The 18,095-nt window shown below is 40.7% G+C and overlaps 1 protein-coding gene across 1 annotated transcript in view; it reads left to right on the top strand.

The window, feature by feature from the left end:
* Positions 1-2,520: 2,520 nt before the first annotated feature.
* RNF24 (ring finger protein 24) overlaps positions 2,521-18,095 on the top strand; it is a 138,511-nt gene continuing 122,936 nt past the window's right edge. The window contains exon 1 of the mRNA XM_068524847.1: positions 2,521-2,654. The gene's annotated coding sequence lies outside the window, so the exon portion shown is untranslated. The remainder of the gene's footprint in view (positions 2,655-18,095) is intronic.

Below are 18,095 nucleotides of genomic sequence, written 5' to 3'. Positions count from 1 at the left end.
GGGGGTGGTTGGGAGGTGTGAGGGGGAAACATCAATAGAAACTTCTGTGCCACTAGGCAGATAGGATCGCATATCAGTCAGTGAATCTCCAGCTGAAGACACCAGGAGACCAAAAACTGATTTCTTCCCCAAAGGGAACAAGGAACAATTCACTGCTAGAGACAGAAGGGCAGGATGCTGCCTTAAGAATTGTGGAAACTGTGAGTCCAGGTTCCACGTGTCCAGTCCCAAGGGGAGACTTTCTCCCTGACCCCAAACGGCAGTTAGGCTAGCTGATGCCTCAACAGAATTTTAATATGATGGGTCTCCCTGAAAATAGCAACTGAACATGGCCCCTTCTCTTTACATCCTTAAACTTTCTCTTTCTGTATCTCTCCCTCCTGATTTTCATAAGGACAAAGGACAAGAAGCTGGAGCCACTCCACCCTTTACTCTACAGCCTGTTTGGACTAGCAAATTCCTAGCTAACATGGGCAGGGGAAGGAAGGAGGGAAGGCAGGAGAAATGAAAGGGAGTTCAGCTTTTTTGTCCCATGTAGAGCCTCCCTGATCCACCAGGAAACATCACCACCTCCAATAACCACTGCATACCCATTGTGTGCCAGTCACCTGCTAGGTCTCCAGAAGACACTGTTCCTGTTGTGGAAGGGCTCACATTCTGGTTGGGGAAGAAAATATGCAAATGAGTAGGAACCCTAAGTGTGGCTGGTGCTGAGAGAGAAATAGGTACAGGGCACAGGTGGGGATTCCAAAAGAAAGTCTGTCAACAAGGTGGGGGCAGGAAGGAAGACTTCATTAAAAAGTGACTTTTGAGTGTTGCTAGATAAATGTTGCTTCCCTAATCAAGGCAACAGCAGGAACACAGGCACTGAAGGTGAAACACCCTGGTGCTGCTCTGGAAATGGCTGGAAAATAAGGGCTGAAGAGCCACTGGGGCAGGGAAAGAGAAAAAGACAATAACGTGGGCAGATCTGCATATCATGAGAATTGACTTTCATGAGAAGGGATTGAGACTTCAGCAGTAGACCTGGAGAGAGATGAGGAGGCCTGATTTAGACAGAGCAAGAGGTATCAGCAAACGAGTTCAGAAGGCCCTCCTGGTACCTGCTCCAACTGAGCTAGGAAGGAAGGGAGAGAAGGGAAAAGAAACCCAAAGTTCTTGGAGTCAGCGGTGGGGGGATAGATGTTGACAGGAACCCTTTCTTTCGCCACACTCTACCCAGCACATGCCTCCACCCATCTTTTGCCTTGGGGGACAGTGACCATTGGGTTACTTCTCGAGATGTTCTCGGATGTTTGTCTTTACCTCCCCCCTTACCTTGGACATTTATGGTTTGCCAAAGCAGAAGGAACTTGCCTGCAGGCACTTTCCACAATGACCTTTGTTTCCCAAAGTTAAGCACCTGAGCTGTTTATGGTTTATGTTGAGGGGGGCTGGAGGATAGGAGAAGGAAGGAGAACCCCAAAGGGGGACATAGGACTGAGGGAAAGTGGGCAAACATTTCTGTAATTTCCCTGAGCTGCAGTGCCCACACACTCAGCTGAGGAGCCTCAGAGGAGATGACTGTGAGGTCTGTTGCAGACTCCCAGTAGCACCAAAGATTTCTATGACCCAGGAGTGGCAGGGCCAAGGGTTTGGAAACAGGAGGATGTCTCTGCAAAATACACAGCCTGCCAAAGACAAGGGGTCTCCCCTGATCTTGGAGCTGCATTAGCTAGACCCTAGGCCTTGGTATTACAGGAAGGGCTAAACCCCCCAAAACAAAGGTCAATTTCTTGCCTGCTCTGTGGAATGGGAGCTGGGGGCTGAAGAGACTAGGTCAACGCAAATAAACAAAGTAATGCACTCTTTCTTGCACACACTCCTCTCCACTATCTGGGCAGATTCTGGGTCTCAGAGGTCTGAGAGGACCTGCTGCACATGACACAGATGGAGGAAGGGGGCGGTGTGTACCTTACCCATCAGACTAATGGCCACTCCTGTGTCCCCAGGATGCTGGCGGGCTGGATGCTAGGAAGGAGGTGGCTTTCCAAGCTTTCACTTAAAAAATTGCTTATAGGGATTTCCCTGGTGGTCCAGTGGCTAAGACTCCCGTGCTCCCAATGCGGGGCAGGGAAGCCTGGTTTCGATCCCTGGTCAGGGAACTAGATCCCACGTGCCACAACTAAGAATTCGCATGCCTCAGCTAAAGACCCCCACATGCCGCAACTGAAAGATCCCGCATGCCGCAACTAAGACCCGGTGCAGCCAAATAAATAAATAAATAAATATTTTTAAAAAATGTTTATAGGACATGCAAAAATACTAAACACAAGAGGGAGAAGGCCACCGCTCTAGCCTGAGACATCCCCAGCTGGTGGGGCGGTGTCGGACCACGGAGAGCCGCGCCTGCGCACTACAGACTCCGAAGCCAGGGCGACCTCAGGGAGGTGGGCGGGACTGCCCGGGCATCCGGGTCCCTCACCCCGCCCCCGCTGCATGAATGAGAGGCCCGGCGCCCGCCCCTCCCCCTCCGGGCCCGCCCCTCGCCGGGGCGCCGCGGGCAGTCTGCGGCTGCCACCTCAGCCCCGCTCGGTGCCGACTGACGCCCGCCGCTCACCGCCCGGAGCTGACGGTCACACCACGGTCGCCGCCGCCGCTGCCGGCACGACAGAGTAAGTGAGCAAGAGAGGCCCGTCGCCCCGGATTTGGGGCTTAACGGACGGGGCAGGTTCGGGCTTGGGGTGCTGAGGACACCGTGGGGCCCGCGCCAGCCTCCCCCACTCACACTCTCGGCGCCTCGGCCGGGAGCTGGGAGGGATGGGACAGCGGCCCCAGGTCGGGAGGGGTGCGCAGGAGGGTCCGCCCCGAGCCAGAGGGTGAGTCCCGCACAAAGGGAGGCGCGGGGCTGTCACCGGGAGGTCACAGAAGGAATGTTCGCGGAGCCCCGAGCGCTCCGCTAACCCGTGCCGGGCATCGGGTCCCCGGGCGTGGGAGGCTGCTGGGATGAGCAGGGAGGCAAGGACGAGGATGGCGAGGACGTCTGCCTCCCTGTTGGCGATGGGAATGCGCCTTGGGGGGCGCGGCGTGGCAGTGTTTTCCTGGTCCCCGTCTGCTCCTCCCCTTTCTTTGTGGCGTCTGTCCTGTGCCCGTTTGTCACTGTGTGTAAGCTACGGTCGGGGGTGAGACCTATCGCCTCGGTTTACTCGTTAATGAAAGTCAGGAGCTGGCCTCATATCTGTGAGTGGGGGACGTGTGTGCTTCCACAGGCCGGAGAATTAAGGAGCCTCTTTTGTTTCCGGAGACCTGATGGTGTGTGTGTCCCCTCTGAAATGAGAGAATCGGAGGTCATTTAAAGGGGTATGAGGAAAAGAGATATATTACTTCATCAGATCTTCACCCAGTTCTGCCTCTGACATTCTTTCAAACAGCGTTTCTTTGTTTCTTTCTGTAAAACCAGTGGGTTTTGTTAAGTGAAAATATATGTCTATATCCTCAATATATCTGTATATCCAGAACACTTGGTTTTGGGGGTTTAGTTAATGGTCATATACTCTTATGTATGTACATGAGAATACTCTAGTACATATAGAACACTGCTTTTTAGTTAATTGGTAATATGTCTGTATATTGATATACACATATACAGAAATACTCCGGTATCTCTAGGACACTGTTTTCTCAGCTCCTCAGTACAGGCAGATTTTGTTTCCTCCTGCCTCCCTGTGTAATAAGAAGGTGGTCCAGCAGGTTCTCTCCACCTCCTTGCTTTTTTTCCCCTTAATGCTTTGGCAAAGGGCTTTATAGCATATTACCCTGGCATGCGCCCTTGCTTTGATCTGAATTTTCCCTGTGTTCTGTTGTCTGGTTGTGCAGCCCAGCTCAATGGCTCCGCTTACAGGACTGCTGGAAAACAGATCACCTTTTATCGTCGTCATCCCCAGAGAGAGGAGGAAGCTCTGCAGGTTCCCACAGACTTTGGCTCTGTGGGACTGACTGCCTGACTTTGTTGTCTTGGTGAAGTTGTGAGGAGTCACAGTTGATGTGGACCAATCAAAAAGAAGCAACTGTAATAGCACCAGCTATTCCTTGCTGTTTCACTTGTACCTTTTTCTCTTTTAAACCAGATTTTATAAGTTTTAGAAGACGGTTGCATTTTCGGTTTCTTTTTTACACTTATAATTTTGCAGACTGACAGGAAATTAGCTAAACTCTGTTACTATAAGAAACATACTTCCAAAATATATTTTTCTTATGATCTTTTGATTCAAAATAGCAACGGTAAAAAAAATTAAGAGGAGCTTATTAGAGGATATGAATAGTTGAATTGATTCAGTTTTAAGGTTCTCTTTAAGATTATTTTTTAATCACATATATTTTAATTCCTGGTAGTTTTCAGTGCAAAATGAAAGCTAAACTAAGCAATCTTCCATAGCATCTGTTTATGTATATTCCGTCTGTTAAAAACATTTGCTTTTAATTTGAAGGGGAAATTTTCCATTTGGTTGGAACGGGATCCATTATTCTTGGTAAAAATCTTACCTTATGTTAACATGATCAAATTCTTTTTTTGTAAAAGTTTAAATCAATAAAAGTTGATTTTTCAATTTGGAGGTGTTTTGGTTTTATGATGTAAGATTTAAGTAAAATTTTAATGTAAATGAATTTAACTCAAAATAAGCTAACTTAAAAATGAGGGCTTCATTAGCTACATTAAGTAGTGTCACTAATATTGAAGCAACCCCAATAATTTATGAACTGCCAGCATAAGTTTTTGGTTTTTTGTTTTTTTTTTTTTAAGAAATCCCCTTAAAACAAATCATAAGGGGAAGTCGTAGATAAACAGAGTAGTGTAACCGGAATTATCACTGAAATAGGCTTGCATAGTGCCACAGTATTGTGGAACTTTAATTTTTCAAGAGTGACTTAGCTATTGTTTGTATCAACAAAGGAAACTAAAAACATCTTGGCCTTGTTATTCAGCATTCTGTTAATCAAAATTTTTACCAACCCATAGTTTAGCATTTTTGTAGTATGATGATTGAAGAAAAATTCCAAAGTAATATCTATATTGTCAGAATAGGTTACATTATTTTAAATGCTGTTTTAGTAATAAATATAATCTTTATATTCATTAGAAATATTAATATTGTTATGTTAGTGATGGTAATAGTATATATGATGACACTTTGTTACCTAAACTGGGATACATTATCCTCCCAGCATTTTCTATCAGTAATTGTTTTCCGGGAATTCCCTTGATGGTCCAATGGTTAGGACTCCGCACTTGCACTGCAGGGGGCACAGTTTCGATCCCTGGTTGGAGAACTAAGATCCTGCATGCAGCGCGGCCAAAAAATAATAATAATAATAATGTTTTCTGTTTCAAATGGCAGTTTATTCTAAAATCAGTAATAAAGTAATGTCATTATAATGTATTAGCAGTTTAAACTGTATGAAATTGCCATTTTTTAGATAGGGAAGTAGTCAAAAATCAGTGGTTTCATATGGTTCAATCACTTTGAACTCTTAGCAGTTCTTTCTGGTATTTACCTTTATTTCACTTTTAATGTTTAAACTGCTATTCCTTGATTTTCCACCTTTGGATATTATCTATGGAGTTTTATTTTGGAAGCTGAGGACTTAGTTGTCCCACACAACCATCCTTCCATCCCCCACTCATACCTATACTTTACAGTTTCCAGTCAAGTCAGTATTCAGTATTTATATGACTGTGACAATGTACCTATAATTCACAGATGAGCCATGTAGGATACGTATTACGTTTTCTTTCTTGTACAACTTTTGTTTCTCCTGAGTTAAACAACTGCCACTTTTGTTTGTTTGTTTTTCATTTGCCTAGTTTTCTTTTTACCAGTCACAAAGTTATCCTCAAATTCTATGACAGAACCTATCATCTTTCAATATTTTCAGGTAATCTGTTTCATTTCTTTTTCCTAGCTGTTATATAGGACTTGCCTTTTTATCACCTTGTGAATTCTCTTTGCTTTCCTCCTATGTTGGATCCTTGATTTCCTGGATCCTGTGTCTTCCTTATTCTTTAGTAGCTTCCTGAGAAAGGGCGTCTACAAACTCTGAAATTCATTCCTGAATTCATAAGTTGCATATGTCAAAATGTCCTCATTTTACCATCACACTTGAATGGTGGTTTCGCTGGATATTGAATTGTAGATCGAAAATTATTGTCCCTCTTTTGAAGGCTTCTAGTGTTACTATTGAGAAGTGCAGTGCCATTCTAATCCCCATTTCCCTTTTTCCTCCCACTCTGGAAGACTTTAGGATCTTCTGTTTATCCCTGGTGTTCTGACATTTCATGGTGTTCCTCGAGACATCTTTTCTTTTGCTCGTAAGGGCAGATAGTATTTTCCCCAAATACCTATATATATGTACACATAGACATACACACCATCTCACCCAATATGCTATTCTTTATGGTGTTGACATGCCTCCATCAAGAGGTGTGGTCTTTGTTTCCTCTCCTTGAACCTGTGCAGGCATAAATGCTCCCCAGGATGTTTTGGGTCTTGAGCCAACATCATGGTTTAGGAGTACAGTTGGATGATCAAAAGCAACCACCTTGAGGGGGTGTTTTAATTTTTGTTTTTTACTTTTAAATGGAATCATCAGTTTACTTTTAACTGGAAATATCAGTTAACACCAGAGAAAGTTTCTTCCAGCATTGAAATGTAATCACCTCTGGAATCTACACAACCATCAGTTGCATTTTAAAAAAATCTACTTTAGGAAGTGACAGAACCATTTATGACCAAAAAGAAACAATCTATAAGCTTCATGATTAAATATGTCATGACTAAAGACAAATACATTATTGGCAAGAATTTCTGTGATAAGAAGATGGAGGCAAATGGAGTTACATAGACCATGGCTTGTTTGGACATTGTCAGTGATGTAGTGTTTATCTCATGGATACACATTTTTAAATATTTTTTTACCCATGAATTTTTTTCTATTTACAGCTGCTTTATTCCTCATCTAGCTTTCCCATAGGTGCACATAAGTGGTTGAATATTACTAGAGAACTTCAGATTCATGACCAAAAATCTGTAGTAGACTCTCATCACTGCCCCAAAAAACTACCAGATTCTTAATAAGATCTTTTTGCCTATAATTATTTGATGTCTCCCCAGTCTTTAAACTCATGAGCAGCCGACCCCTCCCCATTCCGGTAAGCAGGCCACATACTTCACTGAGGGTTTAGAAGTTATCAGACAGATACCCCTCATCCTCCCTTCACCAAATCTATAAATCCACCTTGCTTAGGATCCCTGTTTTCTTGCTGTCAGAGGCCAACTTGCCTCCCCACCATATTCCGCCTCATAGCTAGTCAAGAACTTGACTTCTGCATTTGTGCCCTCTCTCACATCCTCAACAACTTTCCAGGGCACCACCCATGTCAGCATACATACATGCTCTGATATTGCCCATCTTTAAAAACAGAACAAAAAATTACAACAAAACAACTTTCCCCTGACCTTATATCCTTCCCCTTCTGTTTACCTTCATGGTTAAATGTTTCAAAAGAGTAGTCTACATTTCCTCCCTATCTCTTCTGTACTATGTATCACTGTCTGAAATTCTGTTGTTGACTGAATATTTTTGTCTCTTGCCTACGGCCCCCACTGGAAAGTCGGCTCCAGGAAGGCAGGGAACTCATCTATCCTGTTTACCACTATGTTCCTAGGACAACAATTGACACAAGTACCTACTCAATATATGGGCAAAAAAAGCATAACTGACATTTTTAACCTGGTAGAATAGCTCTTTTTAAAAATTTCCAACAAGAAAATCAATTTTCATTTATTTTTTAAATTATTCTCTACTTTTTGCTACACTTGAAAATTGAAAAATTATGAAGACTGTATTAATGATTGAATTTTACCTGTGTTACTTTACATTTCATTCTTTCACAAGTATAATTTAACATTGGCAGTCTTGCACCTGGATTTTGTAGTCAGACTGATTGGAGTTGAATTCTAGCTCTTTCACTTTTTGCCATGTGACCTTGGGCAGGTTTCCTAACCTCTCTGTTTCCTCATCTGCAAGGTGGAAATAAGAATAGTACCCACCTCATATGTTGGTTGTGTGTGCCAAATTAGATAACATGTAAAATGCTAAACTCGGTACTTGGCATGGCAGTTAATGCAATGAAAAATAATTATAGTTATTGTTTGTATACCCTTCTCTGGTTTCTAATATTTGATCTGACTTGGTCACTGTAATATTTTTGTTTGAAGTACTTATATCTCCTAGAGTATATTGGCTATGAATGTGACTCTCCTGTTTTTAGTTTTGTGGGCTTTTTCTGATTCCTTGTCTCTCTGTTCCCCAGATTACCTCACATGATAGATGATCTGCAGTTGACAGATGAGCACCCTATAGCACTTCCCAGCAGTTTGGTCATTTGAGAAATCATTTTGGTCACTTGATAAAATATTTTTATTTCAAGCCAAGTTCTGTTCTTTGTTTATTTGGCTTGCCCAGAGGTAAGGCTCCTTCTGCATGTTAATTCATGTTATTCCTCATTAAGTTTTCTTATTTCTGGAAATGGAACTTTTAAAACACCCAGTATGTCATCAATAGATTTTTTTAAAGTGGCCATAAGATACTGTTCTTTTCACTTACTAGCTAGCTGGGAAGATAAATATATGTAGCAATACAAAATCCACTCCAAGGGCCACATTGAGGGATAAAGACAGGCTCTGTAGAAGTTCAAAGTAGGGAGAGTTGTGTCCAGCCAGCCTTAAGGGATACTTAAAAGTTTTCTGCATGTTAAATTATCTATACCCCTTATTATCTGTCTTGATTTTTAATTTTAGAAATTGTTTCTTAAAGTAATTGACTTAGCAGTTACTCTGCCCCTTTCTTTTCTTATCTGGGTAGGCAGTGGAGACTCCTCCAATTACCTGAGCATTTCAGACATCAGAGTGTAGTGTTGGGTAAATTTAGGATTCAAAAAGAATGCCAGATGGTTTGAAAAGAATTGTGAGCACTCCAACTAGTGCAGTCCGTTGAAAGCCAGCTGGCTGAGCCTTGTCTGCTGTGGAGGTGGGAATCAGACACTTTCTTCCATGCCAGCTGGCCTAGGAACAACTGACCAGTGGCCTTACTTTTGGTTGGCCATGCCTGGGAAAGCCAGCCTGGGCCCTGCACCCGATGTAAGGACAGTATGACACCAGACAGTTGCTCTGCACCTCCATGGTGCTTGATTTGGAACAAGCCTGAATGGCAAGGAAAGGAAGCTACTTTTTAGATAACATTACAAGTGAACCTCATGTTAAGTTGTGATTTTGCTCTGAAAAAGTGTAATGCAACTTGAATTTTTATGGATTCAATGCTGTTAGGTGTATTAGGGTTACTTACTACTATAGTAACTATAGTGAATGTTTTTAGATTATAAGTAACTTCCAGTTTACCTGCTTTCAGTTGTTCTTGTTTTCATTTATTGACTCTTCTTGAAGTGAGGTTTCCCTCTTCTTTTCATTTTCTTCTTCTAAAGTTTTAGTCATTTGGATTAGTACAAATTTTCATCTTGTCATAAAGCTTGGTCCTATAAACCACAGGCTTCTGTAGAACGTTAATTATGTGTGTTGTCTTAAAATCTGTGTCTCATTTTGTCTGTTATTTATATTTTCCTAAGTAGACGGGTGTTTGTATCAGTTACAGTTCTTTAGCAAACTTAATGTCATAACGTTTAACTGAGAACAAAAGAAGTACAAATATGGCACTGCAAGTATAATATGAGCATTCAGTTCATTTGATGACAGTGTTAATAACTTCACCAACAGTCTATCAGTATGCTTTATGTTATCTTAAAATATTTTTTTATTTGGAGATTGAATGGTGCTGCAATACCTGTCTGTTAACTTCATCTAGGCAAACCAAAAAATTATAAATTACCTGTGTCTCTTTATTGTTCTCTCCAAATTCTGAGCATGAAAAATTTTGCTCAGTGGTATAAACTTGAAATATCCAAATAGGCTCTTCATCTTGGACTAAAAGAAAGAGTTTGGCAAATAATGAAACACTGAAGTATGAGCTAATATAGTTTATGGAAAATTGGTGGGAAGGTAGATCAAAGGTGTTGGCTTTCATTCTTTTCCTTTAGTGCTAAAGAAATTGGAAAACTTCTTCAGAGATATGTTGGAAATCTCATGCCTTGCTATAATTAAATAAAAATTTTTACTTAAACTTATTGATTGTCCCTGTAAACAGTCCAGAGGAAATTTTGTGGTAGTGAGAAAGATTTTTTTTGTATCATAGAACAGTGTATCAATAGCCAGGGAGAATATTGTACCCAGAAAATCATCTTTCACATTAGCTAACCTATAGTAAAATCCTTTTATGTTAGTATCTTTAAATGCACTGCTTATTTACTCCTTACAGCAACCCTCAAAGGGTTATTTATGGATGATAAAACAAATGGTCAAAGAAGTAACCTGTTCAGGTTCACAAGGTCAGGAGCCAGGTTTAGAACCCAGGCCTTCATTCTCCAACCCACCAAGTGTCTCAGTTGATACTGTCAACTTTCACAAGCTCTTTACTATTCAGATGCTATCCTACAATGGCACTTTTGGAAGACTTTTTTTTTTAGGCCGCACTAAGCAGCTTATGGGATCTTAGTTCCCCAACCAGGGCTTGAACCTGGGCCACGGCAGTGAAAGCGCCGAGTCCACTGGACTGCCAGGGAGTTCCCTGGAACACTATTGATAAAGGAAATTGAGACCTTTGCAGAAAATGGCTAGAAAATAAGGAGAGATTTGGGGAGCATATATATTTTTTATTTCTTCTGATATTCTTGAAGTAATTAACCATTGCTGAACTACTGCAGTAAATAAAAGTGAGGTAAATAAAAATGACTTGTTAGAATGGGCAAAGGGGCTGTGTAGTTTTCTAGCATTGCTGTAACAAATTACCACGTAATTGATGGCCTGAAACAGTAGAAATTTATTCTCTCACAGTTCTGGAGGCCAGAAGTCTGAAATCAGATTGTCAGCAGAGCTGCTGCACTCCCTCCAAAAACTAGGAGACAATCCTTCCTTGCTCCTTCCAGCTTTGGGTGGCTCCACACATTCCTTGGCTTTTGGCTGTATAACTCCAATCTCTGCTTCCATGTTCACATGGTCTTCTCTTCTTTCTCTCTCTTATAAAGACACTGTCATTGGGTTTAGGGTCCACCTGGATAATCCAAAGCTCACAGCACTCAGTTCAAAATGCAGCTGTGAATTCTGTTTTCTGTGTTTCAGTTTTCTCTATTTCAGTTCACTACCACCATCTATTTAGAACTCCAGAATTATATAAAAGCATTACACAGTTCTGAGGAGAGGAAACAGACAGTTTCATTCCTAAAAGTTTTTTTTAATGTATCCTGTAAAACTGCTTGTTCTTTGCCATGGGTTTTCAGTAGTATAAGCTACCTCAGGAATAAAACTTTATATTTCATAGCTGTCTGACTGTCTTAATCTGTTCTGGCTGCTATAACAAAATACCATAGCCTGGGTATCTTACAAACAGAAATTTCTCATAGTTCTGGAGGCTGGGAAATCCAAGATCAGGGTGGCAGCAGGTTCAGTGTCTGGGGAGGGCTGACTTGCTGGTGCATAGCCGGTACTTTTCACTGTCTTTTTGCTATGTCCTCCCGTGGTGGAAGGGGTGAGGAAGCTACCTGGGGTCCTTTTTATTGGGGCCACTTGTATAGGGGTACTAATGCCATTCATGGGGGTGACACCCTCATCACTTAATCACTTCTAGATACCATCACATTGGGGATTTGGTTTCAGTATGTGAATTTGGGGAGGACATGTGTCATATAGTACAGTCGATAGCACTAACCATATAAAAAGGGAAAATTTATGTTTGCCATATAACTCATTCGATTTCTAAATAAGCAACTGCCACGTAAATTTTTTTCATTGATCCATTTATTTTCTACCCAAGATTAATATTACTTAATAGATTTACCTGTACTGTTTTTCAGGCTTCTCTGCTAGTGAGATTCTTCTTTTTAATTTTTTTTTATTATAGGAAATTGTAAATACACTCAAAAGTAGAGAATTAGTACAACATACGCGCATATGCCCATCACTCAGATTCTACTGTTATCAAGATTTTGCCACATTTGTTTCATTTTTCCTTTTTTCTTTTACCTTCTTTGCTGAGGTATTTTAAAGCAAATCCGAGACATTTTTGCCCGTTTCCTGACATACTTCTATATGCATCTTTTAAAAATAAGGGTGTTGTCTTACAGAACCAAAATGCTATTCTCATACAGAACCAAAATGCTATTCTCATACCTAATAAAATTAACACTTACTCCTTGGTATCATCTAATAACTAGACCCTATTCACTTTTGCCCAGTTGTCTCAAGGATATCTTTTTCAGAGATGGCTTGTTCACACCAGGATTCAAAGTCCACAGCTCACATTTGGTCATTTTGTCTCTCATGCCTATTTTGATCTAGGGTAGTTCCTCCTCCCTCCCTCTCTCTCCACTTTTTTTTGTGTGTCATGGACTAGTTACAGGAACCAGGTCAGTTGTCCTGTGGAACTTCTCACATTTGGGATTTGTTCACTTAAATCGCAGTGTCAGTTTGTTGCTCTGTTCCCTGTATTTCCTAGAAATGGAAGTTAGCTCTAGAGGCTTGATTAAAACAGATTTAAGTTTTTTGGCGAGAATGCTTAGGAGATGCTTAATATTGCATCACATCCAGAGGCCTGCTATGTCTGGCTACCCTACTTCTAGTGACGCTAAAAGACCCCATTGATGATCATGTCAGCGTTCTTTGTGGCAAAATGGTGATTTTCTAATTCTGTCCTCTCTTCCACATTTATTAGCAGGAGTTCTGTAAAGAAGACCTTTATCTCATCAACTAAGACTGTTTGGGGTTACTCTGAAATACATTTTGTATGAGAGACTGCCAAGTAATCTTACACTGTTATGCTCTTGATAAAAGATAATGAGTTTGAATCAGAATAAAAGGAATTGTGTTAATCTTTTGTTTTAGTGAGTGTTACAATGAAATTGAATACTGTAGTAAAATGTGAATGATTGTTTTCCTTTTACACTTGAGAATGTACACTCTAATTGCTCTGAAAGTTAAAGGTAGAGGTAAATGAAAGTCTTTTATAAATTAGAATCAAGCAGTGGAGAGGAAAGAGTACTAACTAGATTAGAATTTAAAAATTGGAAGGGAATATAGCCAATTCTTTGTAATAACTATAAATGGAATATAACCTTTAAAAATTATGAATCAGGACTTCCCTGGTGGTCCAGTGATTAAGAATCCACCTTCCAGTTCAGGAGACGTGAGTTCGATCCCTGGTCAGGGAACTAAGATCCCCCATGCCACAGGGCAACTAAGCCCATGCGCTCTGGAGCCCACGTGCCACAGCTAGAGAGCCTGTATGCTGCAACTACTGAGCCCGCGCACTCTGGAGCTCATACACCACAACTAGAGAGCCCACACGCCACAGTTACTGAGCCCGCGCACTCTGGATCCTATGAGCCAAAACTAGAGAGCCTGCACACCGCAACTACTGAGCCCACGTGCTCTGGAGCCCATGTGCCGTAACTAGAGAGAAACCCACGCACCACAATGCGGGAAAGATCCCGCATGCTGCAATGAAGAGCTCGCATGCTGCAACCAAGGCTCAATGCAGGGCTTCCCTGGTGGTGCAGTGGTTGAGAATCTGCCTGCCAATGCAGGGGACACGGGTTCGAGCCCTGGTCTGGGAAGATCCCACATGCCGCGGAGCAACTAGGCCCGTGAGCCACAGCTACTGAGCCTGTGCGTCTGGAGCTTGTGCTCTGCAACGAGAGGCCGCGACAGTGAGAGGCCCACGCACCGCGATGAAGAGTGGCCCCTGCTCACCGCAAATAGAGAAAGCCCTCACACAGAAACGAAGACCCAACACAGCCAAAAATAATAAATTAATTAATTAATTTAAAAAAAAAACTCAATGCAGCCAAATAAATATCTTTTAAAATTAAAAAAATAAAAATTGGGCTTCCCTGGTGGTGCAGTGGTTAAGAATCCGCCTGCCAATGCAGGGGATATGGGTTCGAGCCCTGGCCTGGGAAGATCCCACATGCCCGCAGAGCAACTAAGCCCGTGCTCCACAACTACTGAGCCTCCTCTCTAGAACCCACGAGCCACAACTACTAAAGCCTGTGCACCTAGAGCCTGTGATCTGCAACGAGAGAAGCCACCGCAATGAGAAGCCCGCGCACCGCAACGAAGACCCAATGCAGCCAAAAATTAAATAAATAAAGTAAATAATTTTTAAAAATTTAAAAAAATAAAATAAAATAAAAATTATGAATCACTATATTGTATACCTGTAACTTATACGATATTGTACACCAACTATACTTCAATTTTTAATTAATTAATTAATTTTTAAAAATTGGGAGATTTCCAGAGTCAGTATGACCCAGCCCCTGAATGTCTAGTCCATTCACTCTTCTTAGACTGGGCTTTTCACATATGTATATCCCTAACATATTGTCAGTATTTTTGTGAAATTGTGTGTAGACTAAAGAAATCAAGGTTATGTATTATAGAATTAATTATTAAATATCTTAAAAGGCAGGGAGAATTCTTCACTGAATATCATTCTTTTACTTTAAATTGTACTTTATGGGAAAAAATCCTTTGATCACCATTTCTCATAATACCTCTTGGTTAACCTCATGTCTTCACATTCTTATTCAGTAAAATTACTGAATAAACTAATGCGAATATAAAGCCCTACTTATTTTTCCTGCTCCATTTTACCTTAAGCCTGTTGTTTTTATTTATCTCCTGAATCTGTGTATTCTGGGGAGAGTAACCTTGATATCAAACGAAAGTTAAACAGGTCAGTGTTCTCAGCTTAGTGACCATCTCTAGAGAGCCTCTAATTGTATTTGAGAAGACCATTAAATGTATGTGCTATTATGATTTCTCCATAGGCAAAATCTTGCTATGATTATGCTGTTAATTTTAAAATAATAATAATACTGTGGGTCTTTTCTGAAAGATAAAGAATGCCTTTATAAAGGGATGCCTCAAAAGACCATAGATAAGATCAATATACTTATTTTTAGTCAGTTGAGCTGATTATTCCTTATCAGGACTCTAAAATGGTTTTAGTGCTGAAAATTACATTTTCCTACCTATTGAATTAAAACAGATGCTTGTGGAACACCAACTCTATGCAAGTCATTATGCTAGGTGCTGAGTAGTAGGGTTCATTTCACTATTCAGATAAAGAAGATAAGAAGTACGTACTTCTTCCACACCCAGTTATGATAAAAACTCTCCAGAAAGTGGGCATAGAGGGAACCTACCTCAGCATAATAAAGGCCATATATGACAAACCCATGGCTAACATCATTCTCAACAGTGAAAAGCTGAAGGCATTCCCTCTAGGATCAGGAACAAGACAAGGATGCCCACTGCCACCACTTTATTTATTTGTTTGTTTATTTATTTATTTATTTTTGGCTCTGTTGGGTCTTAGTTGCTGCATGCGGGATCTTTCGTTGCAGCACGTGGGCTTTTCTCTAGTTGTGGTGTGCAGACTCCAGAGTGCACCAGCTCAGTAGTTGTGGCACGCGGGCTCTCTAGTTGTGGCGCAGGGGCTCAGTAGTTGCAGCACGTGGACTTAGTTGCCCCGTGGCATGTGGGCAGGGAGTAGTAGTTCCCCGGCCAGGGATCAAACCCGTGTCCCCTGCATTGGAAGGCAGATTATTAACCACTGGACCACCAGGGAAGTCCCCACTGTCACCACTTTTATTCAACATAGTTTTGGAAGTCCTAGCCACAGTCATCAGAGAATAAAAAGAATCCAAATTGGAAAGGAAGGAGTAAAACTGCCACTGTTTGCAGATGACATGATACTATACATAGAAAATCCTATAGGATGCTACCAGAAAACTACTAGAGCTCATCAATGAATTCGGTGAAGTTGCAGGATACAATATTAATACACAGAAATCTCTTGTATTCCTATACACTAACAACAAAAGATCAGAAAGAGAAATTAAGGAAACAATCCCACTTCCCATCACATCAAAGAGGATAAAACACCTAGGAATAAACCTACCTAAGGAGACAAAAGACCTGTACTCTTAAAACTATAAGATGATGATGAAAGAAGCCGAAGATGACACAAACAGATGGAAAGATATACCATGTTCTTTGATTGGAAGAATCAATATTGTCAAAATGACTGTACTACCCAAGGCAATCTACAGATTCACTGCAATTCTTGTCAAATTACCAATGGCATTTTTCACAGAACTAGAACAAAAAATCTTTTAATTTGTATGGAAACACAAAAGACCTTGAACAGCCAAAGCAATCCTGAGAAAGAAAAACGTAGCTGGAGGAATCACACTCCCTGACTTCAGACTATACTACAAAGCTACAGTCATCAAAACACTATGGTACTGATGCAAGGACAGAAATACAGATCAATGGAACAGGATAGAGAGCCCAGAAATAAACCCATGCACCTATGGTCACTTAATCTACAACAAAGAAGGCAAGAATATACAATGGAGAAAAGACAATCTCTTCAATAAGTGATGCTGGGAAAACTGTACAGCTACATGTAAAAGAATGAAATTAGAACATTCCCTAACACCATACACGAAAATAAACTCAAAATGGATTAAAGACCTATGTGTAAGGCTGGACACTATAAAACTCTTAGAGAAAAACATAGGCAGAACACTCTTTGACATAAATGGCAGCAATGTCTTCTTTGACCCACCTCCTAGAGTAATGAAAGTAAAAACAAACGGGACCTAATTAAACTTAAAGCTTTTGCACAGCAAAGGAAACCATAAACAAAATGAAAAGACAGTTCACAGAATGGGAGAAAATATTTGCAAACAAAGTGATCAACAAGGGATTAATCTCCAGAACATACAAACTGCTCATGCAGCTCTATATCAAATAAACAAACAACCCAATCAAAAAATGGGCAGAAGAGCTAAACAGACATTTCTCCAAAGAAGACATACAAAAGCCAAAAAGCACATGAAAAGATGCTCAACACCACTAATTATCAGAGAAATGCAAATCAAAACTACAATGAGGTATCACCTCACACCAGTCAGAATGGCCATCATCAAAAAGTCTACAAACAAATGCTGGAGAGGGTGTGGCGAAAAGACAACCCTCCTCCACTGTTCGTAGCGATATAAATTGGTACAACCACTATGGATAACAGTATGGAGGTTCCTTAAAAAGCTAAAAACAGAACTACCGTATGATCCAGCAATCCCATTCCTGGGCATATATCTGGAGAAAACCATAATTTGAAAAGATACATGCACCCCAGTGTTCATTGCAGCACCAAATACAATAGCCAAGACATGGAAGCAACCTAAATGTCCATCGACAGAGGAATGGATAAAGAAGGTGTAGTACATATATTCAATGGAATATTACTCAACCATTAAACAAAGAATGAAATAATGCCATTTGCAGCAACATGGATGGACCTAGAGATTATCATACTAAGTGAAGTAAGTCAGACATAGAAAGACAAATATCATACGATATCACTTATATGTGGAATCTAATTTTTTTTTAAATGACACAAATAAACTTATTTAAAAACAGAAACAGACTTACCAGTATTGAAAACAAATTTATGGTTACCAAAGGGGAAACGGTGGGTGGGGTGGGGAGGGATAAATCAGGACTTTGGGATTAATATACATGCACTACTATATATAATAGATAACTAACAAGGACCTACTGTATAGCACAGGGAACTCAATATTCTGTGATAACCTTTATGAGAAAAAAAACTAAAAAAGAATGAATATATGTATAACTGAATCACTTTGCTGTACACCTGAAACTAACACAACATTGTAAATCAACTACACTCCAATAAATCTTTTTTTAACTACAAAAAAAAAAAAAGTACATCTTTTTTTCAAAGAACCCTCTGGGAGTATGTGTTTCAACTGTGTTGACTTCTTGCCCTCATTTAATGCAGCCAGAAGCCCCTGGGCTTGTGCCATACCATGAAGCCTTTGTCCGGTTCCCCTGGTTTTTTTTGTTTTGTTTTTT

The sequence above is a fragment of the Eschrichtius robustus genome, chromosome 16, assembly GCF_028021215.1.
Source record: "Eschrichtius robustus isolate mEscRob2 chromosome 16, mEscRob2.pri, whole genome shotgun sequence".
NCBI classification, from domain to species: domain Eukaryota; kingdom Metazoa; phylum Chordata; class Mammalia; order Artiodactyla; family Eschrichtiidae; genus Eschrichtius; species Eschrichtius robustus.
This window is presented reverse-complemented; position numbering and strand designations above follow the sequence as displayed.